We start from the raw sequence: 21,552 nt of genomic DNA, 5'->3' as shown, positions 1-21,552 counted from the left end.
CTTTGTGGCCTCTGAACTCAGCTGTAAGCATCACAATTGTTACATGACCTGGTCACATGAAAGATCTACTTAATATGGTTCTGTAAAATGCACATGGGCCCACAGTTGACATATGTTTATTACACATATATAGATCTAAAACAAAGAACAGAGCATGCAAACTACACAGACTCAATATTGCCTCATTCCATACAGCAGACAAAGGTAGCAAAAATATCCTACTGTTTTGTAACTGACATGCAGTTTTCTCCCCCTGTCTGTTTTTTGCCTTCCACAATTCTTTCTTAAGATAAATAAAGTGAGCAAAACAGCTTGACAAAGGATAGTGATGGCATCAAAGGGGCAGATTTATTAAAAGTGTTGGGAGGTAAGAGTGCAGAGTCAGACTAGACAGCCTAATGCTACACAAGATTCATATAAATGTCTGATGCTGGATGATAAATCTGTCGCACTATAAAAAGTTTAGTTGGCTTATTTTGCGCCAGAAAACTGGGACAAAATTCTGTTGGGATATAATTATTTTTGCCACAAAGCCTTTTTTTTTTTACCACAAAGCCACGCCCCTTTTCACAGGAAATAACCCTTTTGTCGTACTAGTCGTAGCAGTGCAGAAAACTGTCTAAAAACCCTTTATAAATGTGGAATAAACTGTTTTTAATGCTGCCCTAAATTGTCTATAGTGGCTTTCGGTTTCCAGGTTCTTTTTTACTGAGTATCAGATCTAGTGTGAAATCTCCAATACAGTCTTTAGGGGAATGATGTGTGGTTTCTTGTTCAATAGTTTCAAGGGTTTCATCTGAACAAAAAGCAACAAAAGATTATAAAAATGGAAAGCAAATGAGTGTAGTCTACATTTTAGGAGTCTTTCAGCAGTTTTAACTGTTGCATAACAGATGTGTAACCATACTTTTGTGTGGGTTTTTAGTAGTAGCAGGACTGTGATAAATTAATTTATATTCCAGATTTTACTTCTGTATTCAAACTTCTCCCCAGCCCTTTCCCTCAGCTGTAACTTCTAACCAGAAGTCTGAACCTGCTTTGACACAGAGCAGAGGGGCTGTGCAACACTTCAGGAAATAAATCTCAAACAGAAGGATACCTAAGTGCCCTAAGTCCAGCAACAATCCTGGAATATAAATGCATTTTGCACAGTCCTAATGGTACTATCAACACACATAGTATGTGGTATAATTCACTGGATCTTCAAGCTGAACACTGTCTGCAGTTTTGTACCGTCAAAACTACTTGTAGACTCCCATTGAGCAAGGCAAAACAAGTTCCTTCAAGATTATGGTAACTTTATAGAGTCCAAAAAAAAGAAAAAAATTACATAATAAGTAAGATAAAGGACATATTCATCATCTGGTTAAAAGAACATTTCTAAAACTCTACCAAAACTGCACCAAATGAATAAGGCCTACAAATTAATAAACTATAGAGGGTTTCTAAATGATTCAGTCATCATGCATGTTCCTATTTCAGTGAAGAAATACAAAAAACAAAAGTTTAGAAGATATGCAAAAAAAGTTATGCTTGACAAGGTAAGAAGAGCTGCTACAGGTGTTAAAGTGGCTAAAGGGGATTTTCAGCAGGTGGGACTCAAACATAGTAAGTCGACAATAGTAGACATATAATATATAACACCTGAGGCGTCTTGCATTTTGAAATGTATCAGGTAAAACACATCACCACACGCATATGCATTTTGACTCCCTAAAATTTCCAGAATACACATTTAAACTTTTACATCTTAAAGAAATAGAGTGAATTCTTAAAATATTAAATGAAAACAACATGTTTCATTCTTTAAAAAAAGTATAGAGTATTTTGAAACCAAAGTAAATATTTAAGTAAAGCATTTTTCATAATGCATGTGTTTATTGATTTCTAACCCCCTGAGTATATCTCTGGCCAAGTTCATGTCATGTTTTAAACTAGTCTTTCGAAGCTTATGGATATATTTCAACTGCAACTTAAAAGCTGTAACTGCAATTACTTAACATATATTGAGAGCTTAATGCTCCAAACACTTACCTGAATAATTCAGACACTTAATTCACTTAAATGCCGCTTACATTGATTGAGTCAAAACAAAAAGCAACAGTCTGCAAAAGCTACTGTAACAGTCTCTATAGATAAGACCTGTTGTGAATATGAATGGAACTAGTACTATATCATTATTTTAGTCATTTACGCATAAAAAGTATGTGATATATTCGTAGGTGTGGTAAATCTAAGGTACAAATGCATAGGGGGGGGATGGGGCGAGAGTGGTTTTAAGTAATAACCCATGTCACACATCTAAAAGAATGCATGAAAAACTTTACAAAAGCAGATGTGTATAAAGAATGAATAAACTTTATTGAAAACAATATAAAAACACTTAAAAACCCATACATTGGGTACATATCGCAGGTACTCCCCAAGTATGCACATATAGAAAAAATGTGTAATATGATACAAATGCAGCCATAGGTAAGTAGTAATTTCAGGATATAAAATGTTATACAAACATGCTCAGGGCCAAGTGCCAAGTAAAGTGCAAAGTGCAAAATGTAAATAAGGGGTCCAGAACAATAAAGTATAATCGTGCAAGAGAATGCACAAACTACATTACCTTAAATGAAACAATAGAGCCTCGGGGAGGGAAAGATGCCCCACGCGTATCGCCCGGCTCGCGGGCTTCGTCAGGGGATACTGGCACAAACTAAGCGATATGCTTATATGCACCGGCCGCGTCACTGCGGCCCCGCCCACCCACATCCGCTCCATGCTGATGCAAGATCCGGTCATGCGCAACGCCGACCGGAGGTGTGGTCATGCGTTCCACTCGACCGGATATGTCAAAAGAAAAATCAAAAGCTTGCGTTTCACTCCGTCCAGGTTAGCAAAATTTGCATAGAATTGTGTATGTGTCTATAAATGAGCTATATACTGGTGAAGAAAAGTATCCAAAAACAAAGATAAAAAGGTGTATAAGAAGTTATCCATAAAACTTTATAAATTCTTAAAGTGTATATACTCCACCATAGAGTATATGTATCTTAGCACAACATAGTAAATATGATTAAAGTCGCCCCATAGAATGCCAATCGTATGTAAGTTGAGACGATGATAGAACGTTTCAGAGACGGCGACGAACCCTAATTGGAACACAGACGCCGAAGTGCATATAAATAATCGACAAAAACACATGTAGATAATCTGTGTGCCGAACAGACAAAATATGATACTCATGAAGTCTCACTTACTAAAGACATATTTGTCATTCACAACGGCGAAGAAATTATTGTGAAAAAGTTGAAGACATACATAGACAAAAAAAAATATATATATTAATTGACGACGAAGGCAATAAGTAGGCACATATAAACTGAGAGACGTTCTAGATGAATAAGAAGTGGTAAACAAATAATAGTGAGAACCCACGAGATGAAAAATAAATATGGATATAAAGGACAAAAAGTATTGTATATGGCAATGCCCCAGAAGCGGCGAAGAGCATACCATAGCATACACAACAGTGTGCATAAGGATGATTAAATAGTGATAAAGACACGTAGATGCAATATAAAGATGCATGTCCACTTGGACACGTTCCAGACAAACAGTATGTATAAGTCAAACATGCATAGACAAACTTATTCCCTAATGGACGCAAGCCAAGAAATACAAGCAATCAGCGTATGGGAGCAAGATGCGGGCTGAGGCGGGCAGAACCGCCGCGCAGCGGCCGGCACAAACAAAGAGAATGGTGCAAAAAATGAAAAACGGTAAGTACATAAATAAATAAATAAATAAATAAATATTATTTATTTATGTACTTACCGTTTTTCATTTTTTGCACCATTCTCTTTGTTTGTGCCGGCCGCTGCGCGGCGGTTCTGCCCGCCTCAGCCCGCATCTTGCTCCCATACGCTGATTGCTTGTATTTCTTGGCTTGCGTCCATTAGGGAATAAGTTTGTCTATGCATGTTTGACTTATACATACTGTTTGTCTGGAACGTGTCCAAGTGGACATGCATCTTTATATTGCATCTACGTGTCTTTATCACTATTTAATCATCCTTATGCACACTGTTGTGTATGCTATGGTATGCTCTTCGCCGCGTCTGGGGCATTGCCATATACAATACTTTTTGTCCTTTATATCCATATTTATTTTTCATCTCGTGGGTTCTCACTATTATTTGTTTACCACTTCTTATTCATCTAGAACGTCTCTCAGTTTATATGTGCCTACTTATTGCCTTCGTCGTCAATTAATATATATATATTTTTTTTTTTGTCTATGTATGTCTTCAACTTTTTCACAATAATTTCTTCGCCGTTGTGAATGACAAATATGTCTTTAGTAAGTGAGACTTCATGAGTATCATATTTTGTCTGTTCGGCACACAGATTATCTACATGTGTTTTTGTCGATTATTTATATGCACTTCGGCGTCTGTGTTCCAATTAGGGTTCGTCGCCGTCTCTGAAACGTTCTATCATCGTCTCAACTTACATACGATTGGCATTCTATGGGGCGACTTTAATCATATTTACTATGTTGTGCTAAGATACATATACTCTATGGTGGAGTATATACACTTTAAGAATTTATAAAGTTTTATGGATAACTTCTTATACACCTTTTTATCTTTGTTTTTGGATACTTTTCTTCACCAGTATATAGCTCATTTATAGACACATACACAATTCTATGCAAATTTTGCTAACCTGGACGGAGTGAAACGCAAGCTTTTGATTTTTCTTTTGACATATCCGGTCGAGTGGAACGCATGACCACACCTCCGGTCGGCGTTGCGCATGACCGGATCTTGCATCAGCATGGAGCGGATGTGGGTGGGCGGGGCCGCAGTGACGCGGCCGGTGCATATAAGCATATCGCTTAGTTTGTGCCAGTATCCCCTGACGAAGCCCGCGAGCCGGGCGATACGCGTGGGGCATCTTTCCCTCCCCGAGGCTCTATTGTTTCATTTAAGGTAATGTAGTTTGTGCATTCTCTTGCACGATTATACTTTATTGTTCTGGACCCCTTATTTACATTTTGCACTTTGCACTTTACTTGGCACTTGGCCCTGAGCATGTTTGTATAACATTTTATATCCTGAAATTACTACTTACCTATGGCTGCATTTGTATCATATTACACATTTTTTCTATATGTGCATACTTGGGGAGTACCTGCGATATGTACCCAATGTATGGGTTTTTAAGTGTTTTTATATTGTTTTCAATAAAGTTTATTCATTCTTTATACACATCTGCTTTTGTAAAGTTTTTCATCAAATCTAAGGTACAAAAGAAATATTAAAGGGAACCTGTCACCATGAAAAGCAGTTGGACTTCTTTTTAACATGCCAATAGATAAGATAGAAGGTTTTAACTTAAATTTCTATCTGAAAGAAATGTAGTAAGCAAAATTTCCACATGAGAAGGAACAACGGATGTTAACAATTATGAGTTACCCAGGATTTGGTTAAACAAGGACACAAATTATTCATGTTAAAAACTAGGTAGGTGATAGAATGCCAATGTTTATAAAAGTATAGAAATGCACCTCAGCCCCAGTAATCATATTTCTGTATAAGCCGAAAAATAAATAACGTTGGGTCAAGAGCAGAAGTGAAGGACATGGCTAAAATTACAAGTAAACAGCAGAACTCAATGTCAACCAGAAACTGCAAACGCAATTAAAATTTCATGATAAAATAAAAATGTGTAACTCAAAAGTAGCATTACCACAAAAAATGTCTTATAAGATCATACCTTACATGGGACCACATTAAAAATAGAGCAGGGGCGTAACTAGAAAAGGCTTGCCTCCATAGCAGATTTCTGAATGCGGCCCACCTTCCCCTTAAAGGGGTATTTCCATCTGGGCATCCACATTTAATTTAATTCATTGGCCATATGTAAACATTTTAAAAAATGTTCAAGTGTGAAGATAATTTCTCATAAATGTGGCCATGCTGTCCCTTAGAAACAAGATAGCTTCCTCGGATACGACCACCCTGCCTGACCAGCTGACCAAGGCAGGACTGCCTTAAGTCCTGGATTCAGCGTTCATTACCACAGGACAGCTGTATTATATGCAGTAACTCCCGGACATTTCATATACAAAAACCTTTTGTTTCTTTATGCAATCACTGTAGCACAGGTGGCCATATCCAAGGACACAGTATTGTTTCACTACATATGACTACATTTATGAGAAATTATCTTTAGAAGGTAAAACATTTTTAATAACATCCAATTAAAGAAAAGAAAAAAAACTGCATGACAATTATTTCGTACAAGGACTTATCCCTGCAGACATTGCTGCCAGTTGTCTTCAACTCCATTTAGCAAACCTTTGCACTGTGCTCATAAAGATACCAAAGTCACTTACATATCACATAGATAACAACACAGCACACTCAGTCAACATGTATCCCTCCAACACAAGGGACCATACTGGACCCCACTGAATATGTTATATACATAGTTATACCTACTACTAGAGGAGATATGGCATGTAATCTATTGGGGAGGGGGGGGGGCATGGTATATAATCTATTACGTGGCATGGCCCCCCTATTAGATTACATTCCCCACCAGCAGATCATATGCCCCCAATGGAGGAACAAAATAATGTAACTTAACTGCTTACCTAATGTGGCTTCTATCTTCTACCATAATTTTTAGAGCAAGTATTATTTAGTAACAGTTTCATGTACTGTTAACATTAAACTATGTAACGAAAAGTCGGTTCACCACTCCAGCTCTTGACCTCATTGATGGACAGAAAGAAATTGGAAACCCAAATGATGCAGCGTGAAAAAAATATAGGAAACTACAGAGCATCCCTTGGTAGTAGGTTAAAATATGTTCTTTATTTTCTTCTTTTAACCCTTACAGCAGTGTTCCCCAACCACTGGTCCATGGCCCAAGACCGGGCCATGGAACACCTGGTTCCAGGCTGCGCTGGACCTCTGTAAAAACAAACAAAAGAAAATATACTCACCTTCCCCATTCCCCTGCAGCAGTCTTCTCTCCCATTACTTAATTTCCATGTAAATGCACTGTTCTATTGACGGTGAGCGAAGAGAAGACTGCTGCAGGGGAACAGGGAAGGTGAGTATATTTTTTGTTTTTAGTTCAGCTGGGATAGTAGAAGGTGGGGGGGCTTCTTCAGGAAATTGGACAATATAAGCTAGGAACACAAGGAGTTATGTAGGGCATGAAAACTTACATTTTTGGCTATGAAACAGAAACCAGACTGTTTCCCCCCCACCTACTGGTCCCTGGAGAAAATATATGCTTACAGCCAGTCCCTGGGCAAAAAAAGGTTGGGGACCACTGCCTTACAGAAGTGCTGAGGGCATGTTATCTGCGGGACTGATTGTTCTTTTTAATTGTACATTTAATATTCCATGCAATATACTGGAATGCCGGGAAAAAATTCCAAGTGCGGTAAAACAGACAAAAAAGCACATGTGCAGTGTTTTTTATTCGTGGGCTCTCTTTTTTTTACGCATTTCATTCTGTGCTTCAAATAATACCTCCTCTTTATTCTTTGGGTCAATACAATTACACTGATACCAAATTCATATACGCTTTATTAGGAGTTAGAAGATTTTAAATTTTTTTTTATCTTTTGTACAAAAAAAATATATTTGCCATTTTGCCAAATTCTGATGCCAATAACTTGTTCACACTTATGTGTACGGTCCTATATAAAGTGTCATTTTTTGTGGTACGTACTGGCGTTTTAAATTTATATCAATTGTCCAATAATTTTTATTCAAATATTCATGAATGGAAAAATGACTAAAAAAAACTGGCGATCCAGGCATTTGGGCGCTATTTTCCATAACGGTGTTCAGTCGGGATTAATCTTTTTTAGATTTTGATAGAACAAGCATTTTGGGAGGTGATGATACCTAACATGTTTATTATTTTTACTGTATATTTATTTTTATATATGATCTAGGGATAGGGGGGGTTCAATTTAAACCTGTGTTGCAGTATATTGCAATTTTGATGATGATATCTAATATACAGCTGACACCCGTCGTGTATGGAGAGAGTTCAGCCTTTGAGTTTACTCCATACTCCCCCGCAACACCAAGACGTAATAGTGTAGGGTGCGCATAGGGGTTAAAATTAACAGCATAATTGGAAAAAGTAATTTAACCAACGTGTTTCGGCTAACCGGATTTCATCATGGTTATAATTAAATTATTACTACCTGATAATTTCATTATGAATTATGGTAGCCAGCTGTATCAAAGCTTCACCGTATTGTTGTACCCTTACACCTTTGTATCCCTTTATATTCCATGCAACAATTATAAAACATTGTGTAAAATATAAACCGATCCCTAAATTACCATATTGTGATGTCATAAAGTAATTTTTGCAATAAGTAAGGGATAGCTGGATAACGCATCGGATCTTTGTACAATGGTAATATCCCCCAATGTTACTTTCTATTGAAAATAACATAAAACTATACTATATATTTACCATGATAAATAAATCCTTAAATTCCCAAGGCAATGTTTCCACAACATTCAATGGTTTTGGGACATCAGACATTCTTACAGAAGCCACATCATATGCATTATCATATTTTCTACCATTAAATTGTTATTCTTTGGACATCAGCAGTTTCCATGGTGACACCTGTTGCCTTTGTGAATGGCAGCGGTTGTTTTAACTTTCTTGAAGGAAATTTTCTGCTATGTTATCTCTTCAAGCAGTCACAGAACACAAGGTATGTCTAAACAAAAGCAAGCAAAATAACCATCTGTATTCCTGAGCGGTCAGGGTTTAAAACAAAGTGTCTGGTCCCTAGTGAGAAATTTGAGCCACAGTTACAGGATATATAGTGAGACATCCTGATGAATTTGAGAATAGTCCCTGGCACCATTTTAATTTTGTATCTACTCTAAAAACCGCTTACAATTTCAAAGCTACACTAAAACTGATTGAGCTATCAATGGAAATTCTCATATGCAAGAGATGGAAGCAATAATCAGCATTGCTTCAGCAATATGACTTCTCAAGCTGTGCCTACTGTGCTTAAAAGATGTTCTTTACTATTCAGTATTCACATAAGAGTTCTTTCCAGAAGTATAACTGCTCTTTTCCACTGATCCCCTAGTGACTTCCATAGATACACTCGCTATCCCTACTAGTGAAGATTTTTTTACCTTTGCTAATAGTTTCTAATAAAAACCAAATACACACAAACCAGTAATATTCATTAGAGTTGGGTAACCTATCATGACCTGCCCTATCACCTATTAGGGTTTGTGAACATAAAAGAGGGGTCTTCAGCACAAACTCTGAAGCCTGCACTGCACCTTATGTACACTGATGAAAGCAGAATTATGAAAAGTTATTTGTCTTAAGTTTGTAGATTTATTATATATGTTAATTAGATAGAAGTACTAAACTAAGAGACTAATGTAACTATCTGTTAAATATGTGTTCCTGGCTGGTTTTGTAGGAACTCTTAGATATTGAGAATAAAAATTAAAGAAAAATGTTAGTGCAATTGTATTTGCATGTATGATCCAGGGCTCCTCAAACAAATGATAAACTGCTAGTTCCGCTAAAAGTTTTAAAAGTTGTAAAGTAAAATTAGAGTTTTCCAATAAGACAACTTATCTTAAACATTTTAGACTAAAATGGTTCCAATCACTGTAACACCATGATCGCCAAGAACTAGTTACCATTTTCCCCCATAGTACTAATTTCACCTCTCCAGTGCTGTCCGTGGCTATCACTGGGAGTCCAATAGAGCCCATGTAAAGGAGGGTACAATGAACCCCTGGTCTAATGATTGTTTCTTTCAGCAGTAAGACCCCCATTGATCAGACAATTATGTTGTGTCCTAAAGATACAGTATATTTTTTCTTTATGAGAAAAACACCCACTTCCAAGTCAAACTAGCACTGGCGAAGCCTTCATAATGACAACTATCAGCTAAAGAGGCTTACAGCTGACATATTACTTTCCAGAGACAATTTGTGACATGATGCTTCCACAGACACAGCAATAAATTACCCTCAGGAACAGATAAGAATAGTGGGCAGGCAAAGGCAACCATAAGTTAATTAGTTGACGATGATCAGTTAATCCATATAAGGAATGAGATAAGGAATGAAAGGGCATGTGGGATGCATTGCAAAAACAGCATGACAGCCAGCTTATACTGTAAGCCATTTCTCCAGAGATAACTACATCAAATGAGACTCAACAGATGAAGTGAAATTCAGGTGCACATAAGTAACAATGTTAGAGTCACTGAAAATGGTGAGCTGCTCACACTAAAAATGACTAAAAATTCTTCTATGAATAGTTGGCTGTTTAACCACTTCCCGCGGCAGCCCTTTTTTGTTTCTGTGTTTTCCTAAAATTTTATTTTGTCATCTTCTGGTGCTAATAACTTTTTATACTTTGGTGTATGGAGCTGTGGGTGATGTCATTTTTTACAATGTTACAATTTTTAGGATTGTATGACCTTTTGATCACTTTTTATAGAATTTTTTATATTTTTTTTTAAATGGCATAAAATTTTCATTTTCAACTTTGGCCGCTATTATCCATTATGGGGTTAACTGCAGTGAAAAATCGTCATTATATTTTGATAGATCGGCCATTTTCAGATGCGCAATCCCTAATGTTTTTATGATTTTTACATATTTATATCAGTTCTAGGGAAAGAGGGTTATTTTTACTATTTTGTAGACTCCATAGGGTACTTTAACCCTAGGTTGTCTGATCAATCCTATCATATACGGCCATACTACAGTATTTTCCTCCTCATTCATTACAATGTGCTGATTGAACATTGTAATGAAAGGGTTAAAACTAAACTGTCTTGGCGATGGATTGCCACTCCCCTATGTACCGCTGTTTTTTAAAAACGTAAGCTTTGCTGGCGGTGATCAGCGGAATGGCACCCATGATAGGTGCTGGCACCTATAGAGGGTGTTACCGGTAAGCCTTTGCTTTAATATGCAGCAAAGACTCACTGGCTATGGAGAGGGCTCAGCCCGTGAGCCCTCTCCATGCACCCGCACCCAGCATGTGATGTACTATTACATCATATGTCGGTAAAAGGTTAAAAAAGCGGCTGGGCACATGACAACAATTGAAATAAGAACCTTCCACACTGCCTGCACTTGCTACCATTTAGCACATCACATACCTTGATATTGTGGTGATGTAATACTGCCTTCCAAAACACACATAAAATCACTATATAATGCATGAAATATTACTTTAAAATATCCATGCAATAATGTAAATAATTTCTGGATTGATATACAGTAGGTTGGTGACAGATATAGTGGAATCCATTCACATTGGCTGTATAGTGTGTTTTAAGTAGAATTTAAGTAGGAAGTGCTGGTGCTAGAAAATCCTAGCTTAAAATAGTGACAGGAACCAGTTTTCTGTAGCACTATTTCTGCTATACATGACCCTGACCACAGACATGGTCCCTTTGTTTCTGAGTCAATTATATTCTTTGCCTTCTTCATGATTTTCCTGCACATCCTTGAGTCTCGAGTAGTCAAACAAGGACCCCCAGGAACAGACCCCATAGGATAAAGAACTCTTTACTACACTCATAAAAAGTAATCAGGAGCCTGGTACTGACATGAAATGATTGTAATGATCAAAGGAAGAACTTCCCCGCCGCCTTTATACACAACTTATCTATGTACAGTATGACTGCCAATTCAGTATTCATGAGCTGTTACACTAAGATATCTATACTCCCTTACAAGTTCAATTACTACCCCAACTGCAACTAGTGGTTCCATTCAGTTACTCTTATTCCTAGTAAAATCAACCCAGCATGTGATGTACTATTTTGTTTTTGAGAGGTTTTGAGAGGTTCAATTTTAAACTGTTCTTCGATCATTACCAAAATTCGTCCCCTTGTGTTCCTGTACTCTATATCTACTCCATCCCTTATCAAACCCAACAGAATAGCATCATTTTAAAAAAAAAAAAACCCACTTTGTCATTGCTTCTAAAATCTGCAGTGTACACTGTAAACAAATAAGGTGCAAGTACAGTCCCCAGCAGGACGCCAACACTGGACAAGCATTCACTAAACCAATGATAACCAATTTTCACAGTGTCCTATTTGTTAAATAGTTTAGGATCCAATCAATCGTTCTCCCAGTTTATCTGCTAGTAACTATTTGCTATTTAACCTGATACATATATACATACATTTCTTCAATTGCTTGTTGTTGAAATTTTTTACCTGTGTGAAGATAACTTTCTATCAATGTAGCCATGTTGAAGGGGGCTGTCTTTCAAGGTAGCAAAAGGAGGTATTGTTTTCCATTTAACACTTTGGAAAACTTATTTGCATTCTTCCCAGAATTCCCTAGTGGAGCATCTATGGCTTTAAGTCTCCACATGCCTTTAAGGTGGCCTTAATTGGCAATGTCTCCTTAAGGAGAACACCTACTGTCTGTCCCTTAGAAAGGTTATAGTTGTCCTTGGATACACCAGCCTGCACCATAGAAGCCTGACCACCTGACCACCCGGATACAGGATGGATTTGGGACATGCAGTAACTCCCAGATATTTTATATGCAAAAACAATTAGTTTCTTTGGGCAATATATCCAAGGACAGCTGTGCTACATTTCTAATGGTCCATATGGCTACATTTAAGGGAAATTATCTTCACACGGGTACATTTTTTGATAACATCCAACTAAAGAAATAATGTATGTGGCAGATACATTAAATGGCAATGCCCAGATGAGAATAGTTAGCTGTTTAAATATTCAATGAATACTGTTATGAAATTGGAACTGGAGAAAAAACATTTTGTATATTTTTTAATTTACAATAGTTTGTTCAATAAAAGACCATTAACTGAAGTTGGTGCTACTTCTAGCATAAATGTGATTGGACTGACAACGGTTATGATCCAGTGTATAATTTGGACCATTGATAATAATAGAAAAATGGCACCCAAGTGGAACACAGGCTTTTACACAACTATGTACTGACTGAAGCAATAGTAGGGAAACAACCAATGGAAAATAATGGATTTAATGCATTGAAAATATGTGATGCATTATTTAGCGGTGCCAATCATTAATTCCACTGTATGAAACACCTAACCGTCCGGTTAGATTTTTTTTGTACAACAACCAGTTAAAGAAAATCTTCACAATTACAAAAAATGTGACATGGTATCTGTTTCGGTAAGGCTACAATTCTGCATGAATTCCTTGCATATATTCTCTTACAGAGATTTATTTATCATTAGGAAAGCTCCTTGGGATAGTAATAAGACTGTCCTTTATTAAGGTGGATTGGGCCCTCAAATAAATCTACTTCAATATTGCTGGCTGTTTTTGCGACTTTTTGTCAAAAAGTCTCTAAATAAAAAAAATTCAAGTTTTACATTTGCCAGGAGTAGACTGGAGTGACTTCTATATTCCAGTGGTGCGAATTGCCCTGTACGACTTTTGACATAAAAAAGTAAAAAAAAAACAAAATTCAACTTTTTTACATCAAGAAAGCTCAGAAAAACCAAGGATAAATAACCCCCAATGTGGAAATTGCATGCAAAGCAGAAAATAAAATAAACACCATGTCACCATTGGATCTAAGTTTTTTTTCTGTGTGTTATTTGATAGTTCATGATTAAATGAATATCTACATAAAGTCCATAGAGAGCCTTGTACAGTATTGATTTACTCTACAGTATTATTTAGCCTCCTACTTTGTGATTAATGTCCAATAATGGGCATATTTACTTCTCTGATACAGCTGGTGTTTGGGAATATTTTTATATTAACTCCGGCTGTTTGGCAAATAGTTATTGAAACTATTTTAATGATGTCGTCACAGTACAGCCTTCATTGCTAAATTCTCCTAAACAGCTTGTAATATGTAAGCATACTGGCAATGTACCTCCCCATTTTTGCCACCTATCTTACAAAATCGTCTCAATCCATGTCACTTGTTCTACTCAAGCCGATTCCCACATCCTAATACATGCTGGGTTCACTTATGGAAAACTTTCCCCTTCTGTTGCCACCCTCTTACATTGTTCTGCTACATGGCTGACTGTTTGAAGCATAAAGACTGGCAACTAGCAGGGACAGAGCGAGGCATTAAACGGTTATTTCCATTTGGCTATACGCATTAAAGGGGTATTCCGGGAATATGAACGTCTGACACAGAAACCCATGATGATATAAATAAATAAATACAACAATACTCAATGTCACTGGTAACAAAATGGAGCTTAAATAATCTGATTTTATGATTTACAAAATTTATAACCTTAATAAAGTAGTTAGAGTTATCACTAAGATGGCCACCACTGGAAACTACAAGTTCCATGATCCTTTAGTTCTCAGTAACTCCTCCTACCTCTTATGCTCTGCTCCCAGTGATGATGTAACAGGTTTTCTTGCTCTGTTACCATAGTAATGATGTGTAACTGCCATCACCAAAACACTGGCCATACTGAATGCACTGCAACCAACCGACTACAGCCAAACATAGTGGTGATCACATGACCCTGCCAAGGCAGGTACAGGACATGTGATGTGGACATGTGACCAGCAGCCATCTTCTGTCTTGCAACGGACCGCGCGGAGGAAATTAACGGACTGATTAAAGGGCCAGTAGCATTTTAATTCTTCATTACAGTGTTTGCCATCAGCATTTTCTGCTAAGGGGAGCAAAATTTTAAATAACAACTAATTACACATTAGCTTATATTTTGAGTGCCCACTTCTATATGAATTATGCTGATTCCTGGAATACCCCTTTAAATTAAATTCACCTGCCATATACAAACATTTCTTCAATTGAATGTTTATAAAAAAAAAATGTTCCTGTATGAAGATAATGTCCAATAAATGTAGCCATGTTTTCCCTTAGAATTAGCTGTCCTTGCATATGACCCCTCTGCTGGAGTGATTGTATAAAGAAACAAATTGTCTTTGCATATAAAATGCGCAGTAGTTACTGCATATTCCACAGCCATCCTGCAGTAATGAACGTTAAATCCAGGTAAAACAAGGTTTAAGTGCAGCATAAAATGATCCCATGTAGAACAGTCTAGAAGGTGTTGTCTGCAATACGGTCAGAGGTGTGAAAAGGTTTTTACAAGGGAAGTCTGTAGAAAGCTCATAAAGACATCCTGGTTTTAGGTGTCAAAACCTAGTAAAAACTAGAAGTAAACAGCAAAACGACTTACCGGACCACTTACTGTATGTCATTTACTTTATGGTAAGCATGCCAAGCCATGATATGTATACTTATAATTTCACGTCACCTTTATTTATTATTGGTACAGCAATAATAAAGTGTAAAAATACTTTTAAAAATGCATTTAAAATGAACGCTTCATCAAGAATAGGTACAGTAAACCTTACTCATCCCAGCTTAAATCTGCCTCCTCACACCAGTAAAATTGTCCCCTTATCTTTTTCTGCCTTTGTCTATGACAATGCCCACTGGTACATAGCTCTGGCCAACACATGGCTCCGTACATAGCGGGGTGCATAAAATGGTGACATCTGCAGTTTCCTACATAGTACTAAATATACTATGCAGACAGGGCACAGCAGTCTGGTATGGACAGGAAGAAGAGTTCCTGTCTGCTAAGGCTGAGCTGTACAAAGGAGGGAGATATGGTTAACTGGCAGCCTGGAGAAAACATGAGGCAGGTATTTGGTGTGTATGGCTGGCTTTATTCCATGAGTTGCTTTGATTCTGTATTGACTGTAAAACTCACAATCTCTGCAAAATGGATATCCATATATTGTGTGTCCCCAAGGACCATGTGCATAAGCCATTGGACTATTTACAAAATATAAAAGGAGACCTCACCATTGCTGAAGGCTGTAACCCTAAAGCTGAATCCATCACATTTATTGTACAACTTTCTTTAGCTAGCAGTCTTTTAAAAAATGTGCTCCATTAGGAACTAATGTTCATACTCAGAAATTTCTAAAAAAAATCTAGCAATGAGAGGTCTGACTTCCAATGCCCAAAATGGTCGCTCAGTAGTTGAGAATGCAATTATTAATAATTATGAAATCATCTGTGTTGTCTTCATATAAAAGGTACAACTATTGACTATTTGCTACATAATGCTTGATATTTCTAATGCTTGATGCTTAGAATAATTCAAGATAGAAAACGATTTCAGATATGGATTGTGAGCAGCATGTGGTTTTTGTCATCCTCTGACTGCAGTAAAGGTGGAAATAATCAGGAAGCGTTCCTTGAAAAAGCCAAACAGTTGGATCCCAATCAACTTGGCCCCCAGGTATTTAACCAAATTGAGCAATAAGTCTAGCAATTCGGTCGGGCCTCACATATCTACAGAACCCAAGTGCAATGTGCCTGCCAGACACTGGTGTACAACTTAGGAAGAAGGTGAATAAGGACAAGAATGAGAATGTATTTGTAAGAGAAATAGCCTTAGGGAATTTATTATATCATTAAAGTTTTCATAACACACAATAAATTTTTATCTTTTATTTCTCATTACAGAATAATTGTTCTTTTAGGGCATATTCCATCTCAGAGAGATTTCTGGGAGTGTGCTCACGGTGTGATCACAAACAAAGCAGAGTATAATGTGCACAAGTTCACAAGTTCAGTGCTTTACTCCAATAAAAGCCAATGAAAGGCTTGAGGATTCCTCTCAGCATTTGATCTGGTTACAGGTCACTTCCCAGACACTACTTAACTTGCAGAACATTGCGGCATGGTCCAAACTGCAAGTGTACTGATCTGAAATGCTTATTGAACTAAGACAAAAGGGAGCACACTATCATTAGATGTTTTCTTTCACATTGTGGTCACAAAAATGTTTCCGACCCATTTACATCTCAGTTATCAGATTCCCTCAAGTATTTTACTCAACTAGCTAACTGACAGTGATGATTATAGTGAAGCACACTTTTGCTTGACAAGACCCTCTTAACCCTCCATTGGCAATTGATGCTTGCAAAGATTTGGTATTCTGTACAAAACACTGAAATATTCTTTTCGTCAGTTTTATCATCAGAGACATCAATCCTTGAAATCCGTTAAATTTCTGTTAGATAAATACTGTGAATTTTGTGACTAATGATTATATCTTGCATTGCAGATTCTTAAGGTCTACTGTATGTGCACCTATTTTTTTCTTCTTCTCTATTCAAACCATCTAAACCCAAACATAAAGCAGGAGCCTCCATCCCCCTCAAAAGCCCCTTGATGAAGTTGTAATTGGCCACTTGAGTACTATCACCGAGACTGACACAACCAATAGCATCTGTGTCTTTGAAATATAGATGCTTTTGAGTCCACACGTCACACTCCCTTGTATATGTCGACCTAGGGAGAAAGTGCTCTGGCCTGATGTCATCCTGTTGCCATGCTTTCGTCACATCCTGACTCTGCAGAGAGAAGAGGAAAAGGACACGGGAGAAGCCGGCATAGATGAGTATATCTTTTTTATATATTTTTTTTAATAGCTAAATTCAGGGACAAATAAAGGTGAGAGAACTTGAGACTATTGGCTAAAGAGGGAGGCCTGTGACTACTGGTTGAAAAGGGGGACCCTGTAACTACTTGCTGAAGAGGGGGCCCTGTGACTATTGGTTAAAGAGAGGGGCCGTGTTACTATTAGCTACAGAGGGCCCCTGTGACTATTGGCTATAGAGAGGAGTCCAGTGACTATTGGCTAAAGAGAGGGCTCCTGTGACTATTGGCTAAAGAGAAGGGCTCTATCAATACTGGCTAAAAATAGGGGCCCTGTCACTAATAGCTAAATAGAGTGGGCCTGTAACTATTGGCTAAAGAAAGGGGCCCTGTAACTATTGACTAAAGAGAGAGGACCTGTTACTACTAGCTACACAGGGCTCCTGTAACTGTTGGATAAAGAGAGTGGCCCTGTGACTATTAGCTAAAGAGGGTCCCTGTAACTGTTGGTCAAAGAGAGGGCCCTGTGACTATTGGCTATAGAGAGGAGCCCAGTGGCTATTGGTTAAATAGGGGACCCTTGTGACTATTGGCTAAAGAGATTGGCTAAAAAGAGGGACCCTGTCACTATTGGCTAAAGAAAGAGGTTTTGTAACTGTTTGCTAAACATAGAGGCCCTGTAACTATTGGCTATAGAGAAGGGTTCTAAAGGATGGCCCTCTGACTATAAGCTAGAGTAAGGGCCCCATTAATGTTTATTAAAGAAAGGGTCCCTGTGACTGTTTTCTAAAGAGTGGGACCCTGTGACTATTGCCTAAGGAGAGCAATGGTGGATCTTCATATAGGCGGTACCTATGCCCGGGCCCTATATTATGAACCGCCATTAGTCTTAAATTAAAAAAAAAACTATACTCATCTTCTGGCTTCTTCTCCTTGGTCCTGCAGGTTTATCTTCTCCTCATGGCTCTGACTTCCGGCCTGGGTGCATCACTATGACGTGGCAGTGTCACGTCCGCATGACATCATAGTGTAAGGGGCCATCTGGGGTGGACATTTCATTAAAGGGGGCATCTGGGGTGGACATTTCATTAAAGGGGGCCATCTGGGGTGGATAGTTAGTTAAAGAGGCCATCTGGGGTGGATAGTTAGTTAAAGAGGCCATCTGGGGTGGTTTGTCAGTTAAAGGGGCCATCTGAGATGGACATTTCATTAAAGAGGGACCCTGTCACTATTGGCTAAAGAAAGAGGTTTTGTGACTGTTTGCTAAAGAAAGAGGCCCTGTAACAATTGTCTATAGAGAGGGGTTCTAAAGGATGGCCCCTCTGACTATAAGCTAGTTGGAGAGCCCCATCACTGTTTACTAAAGAAAGGGTCCCTGTGACTGTTTTCTAAAGTGAGGGACCCTATAACTATTGCCTAAGAAGAGCAATGGTGGATCTTCATATAGGCGGTAAATATACCTAGGCCTATATGACAAACTGCCATTAGTCTTAAAAAAAAACTATACTCACCTTCTGGCTTCTTCTCCTCGGCCCCGGAGCTTTATCTTCTCCTCTCAGCTCCGTTTTCCGGCCCAGGAGCATCACTATGACATGACGGTGTCGTGTCCGCATGACTTCATAGTTTAAGGGGCCATCTGGGGTGGACATTTCATTAAAGGGGGCATCTGAGGTGAACATTTAATTAAAGGGGGCCATCAGGGGTGGACATTTACATAAAGGGGCATCTGTGGTGGACATTTTGTTAAAGATGGCATTTGGGGTGGATATTTTGTTACAGGGGGCATCTAGGCTGGACATTTGTTAAAGGGGGGCATTTATAAAGAGGGCCATCTGGTGGATATTTCAGTAAAGGGTGCATCTGCTATGGACATTTCATTAAAATGGGGAATCTGTGGTGGACATTTCATTAAAGGGGACAGTAGTCGAGGTGGAGGGTTTCATGCAGTTAGGGATTGTGATTGGCTTTCCTAGATAGATGGGTTATAAGAGCACAACTGAAGTTCATCATTAAATTACTTTTATGAACAGTAAAAGATTAAGGATATAGAGTAGTACTTAAGTCCTAACATCTGGACACATGTTGGTTTGGACGCTGGGGAGGCCCTAGTCATGTGAACAGCCCGGGTCCCATGGGACACTTAATCTGCCACTGAAAGAGAGGGTTCTTGTGACTATTAGCTATAGGCCCTATGATTATTGGCTAAAGTGAGGGGCTCTGCGATTATTGGATAAAGATAGGGCTGAAAAAAATTGGAGCCCTGGGACTATTGCCTTAAAAAGGGGTCCACTGAAAAGGTCCCTATCTCTTTTGTTTTTTTGATGGACCCTTTAACTATTAGCAACAGTTTGGCCTTGTCACTATTGGCTACAGAGGGGCCTGTGCTTACTGGGGGGTCACTGTGACTATTTTGCCTAAAATAGAAAAATTGCTACTATATTGGCAACTGTGTGGGCCTTGTTACTATATTGGACAGTGTATGGGCATATAATAGTCATCTGTAGGGGAGAAAGAGAACAGCATTAAGTTTTCATAACAACGTGGAGGAGATGTTAAGATAAAGAAACTCAAATTTTTCATTGCTAAATCTGCAGATTTGAGTCATGGCAGCAAGAAGTTGAAATGGCGGCCAAGCAGAAGAAGAAAATTACAAATACATCATCTATTAGTCACCATATTTGCAGCAAGTACTGTTATTACCAATGTGCCTACAAATTTTGCATTATCCTCAGTGCTGTTACTATCTTTTTCTGTGAGGACGACCTAAATGGAGACAGTCTTATACGATATGACATTCATCATCCAGCATAAAACACTGTGATAAAGCTGCTTGGGTCTGGTACTATTTCTATATGTTACGCTTAGCTCTGGTAATGTATCTCTGTAGTAATCTTGGTTCTAGTAGTAAGATTGATTTCGAAAATGTAGAATAAGATGAGAAAATAGTTTGGGGGGAGGGTTGGCTACACAATCTGCCATTCAGGAGCCCTAAAATTCGCGACTGTGCTTGCCTCCCCTGTAAGTGACTAGAAATTTTTAAATCAAGTGACTAGAAATTTAGAAATCAATTAAACTGGTGGGCCCTGGATCCGACACTGCAATATGCTATAAACTTCATCTATGGCACTTTATGTATAAGGTTGGGTATAAATACATTACAAGATATAGGGGCACATTTACTAAGGGTCCCTCGGACACATTTCCGTTGGCTTTCACGATTTTTTCCGATTTGCCCTGAATTGCTCCGGGTTTTTGGCGCTCGTGATCGGATTATGGCGCATTGGCGCTGGCTTGCATGCGACACAAATCAGGGGACATGAACGTTGGACAACTCCACTGATTCGGACAAACTGTGGAATTTAAAAACCATATTGTGTCGCAAAATCAGCGCTCACATGCACAGAGGAAAAAGAAGGTGACCTCCTGCGGACCTCAGCTGGGAAGCAACACATGCAGGAATATGGACGCACGATCTTAGTGAATCGCGGCAGCTCCGAATTCTCATCAGACATTCCGGATCGGCAGCATCAACGGGACGGGTAAGTAAATGTGCCCCATAGTATTTCTGCATTTTCACCAAAATAAAGTACTGTATTCCATGCCTTGGCAAGCCATGTAGCATTGCTTACAATAAAGCATCAACATCTATTGTACAGTGTGCCTACACTACAGAATAGTGCAATATAGGTCCACTAAAAGGTAGTAGGAAATTTGAGAAAAATGTTGAAAATGCACTATAGCTGATATTCAGCATCTTAAATTATTTGGGTTGGTAAATTATGAGCCATTTCGAGCTGTAACAGTTGTTCCCACTTGAGATACTCCTTTATGCACAAAGTAACTCCAGTAAAACCAGTCACTTTACAGAAGATGGCAATAAAACCACAATTACAGTATAGCTGTAAAAAGAACACCTCAAATTATTTTCTCTTCTGGTTTATGATCATTTAAGTTTGTTCGTTTAAAAAAAAATTAGGTTTGAATACAGTGCATGAATGAAATGTTTCAGAAAAATACTTATAATATGTTTCTAGGCATCTATAACTCAGTCTGTGTGACAGAATTTTAGCCC

General features: G+C 38.2%; 1 protein-coding gene and 1 long non-coding RNA gene across 6 annotated transcripts in view; one reads left to right on the top strand and one right to left on the bottom strand.

Moving 5' to 3' along the window:
- Positions 1 to 21,552, bottom strand: part of NRG1 (neuregulin 1) — a 482,754-nt gene that overhangs the window by 390,319 nt on the left and 70,883 nt on the right. The gene's annotated exons all lie outside the window — the stretch shown is intronic.
- On the top strand, positions 1,480 to 20,130 carry LOC140068734 (uncharacterized). Its single transcript, XR_011848534.1, has 3 exons — positions 1,480 to 1,541; positions 17,167 to 17,502; positions 20,075 to 20,130. It is a non-coding gene; the product is annotated as an uncharacterized lncRNA (long non-coding RNA).

Source organism: Engystomops pustulosus, chromosome 1, assembly GCF_040894005.1.
Source record: "Engystomops pustulosus chromosome 1, aEngPut4.maternal, whole genome shotgun sequence".
Lineage (NCBI taxonomy): Eukaryota > Metazoa > Chordata > Amphibia > Anura > Leptodactylidae > Engystomops > Engystomops pustulosus.
Note: the sequence above shows the minus strand (reverse complement) of the source record. Positions and strands in the feature narration are given on the sequence as shown.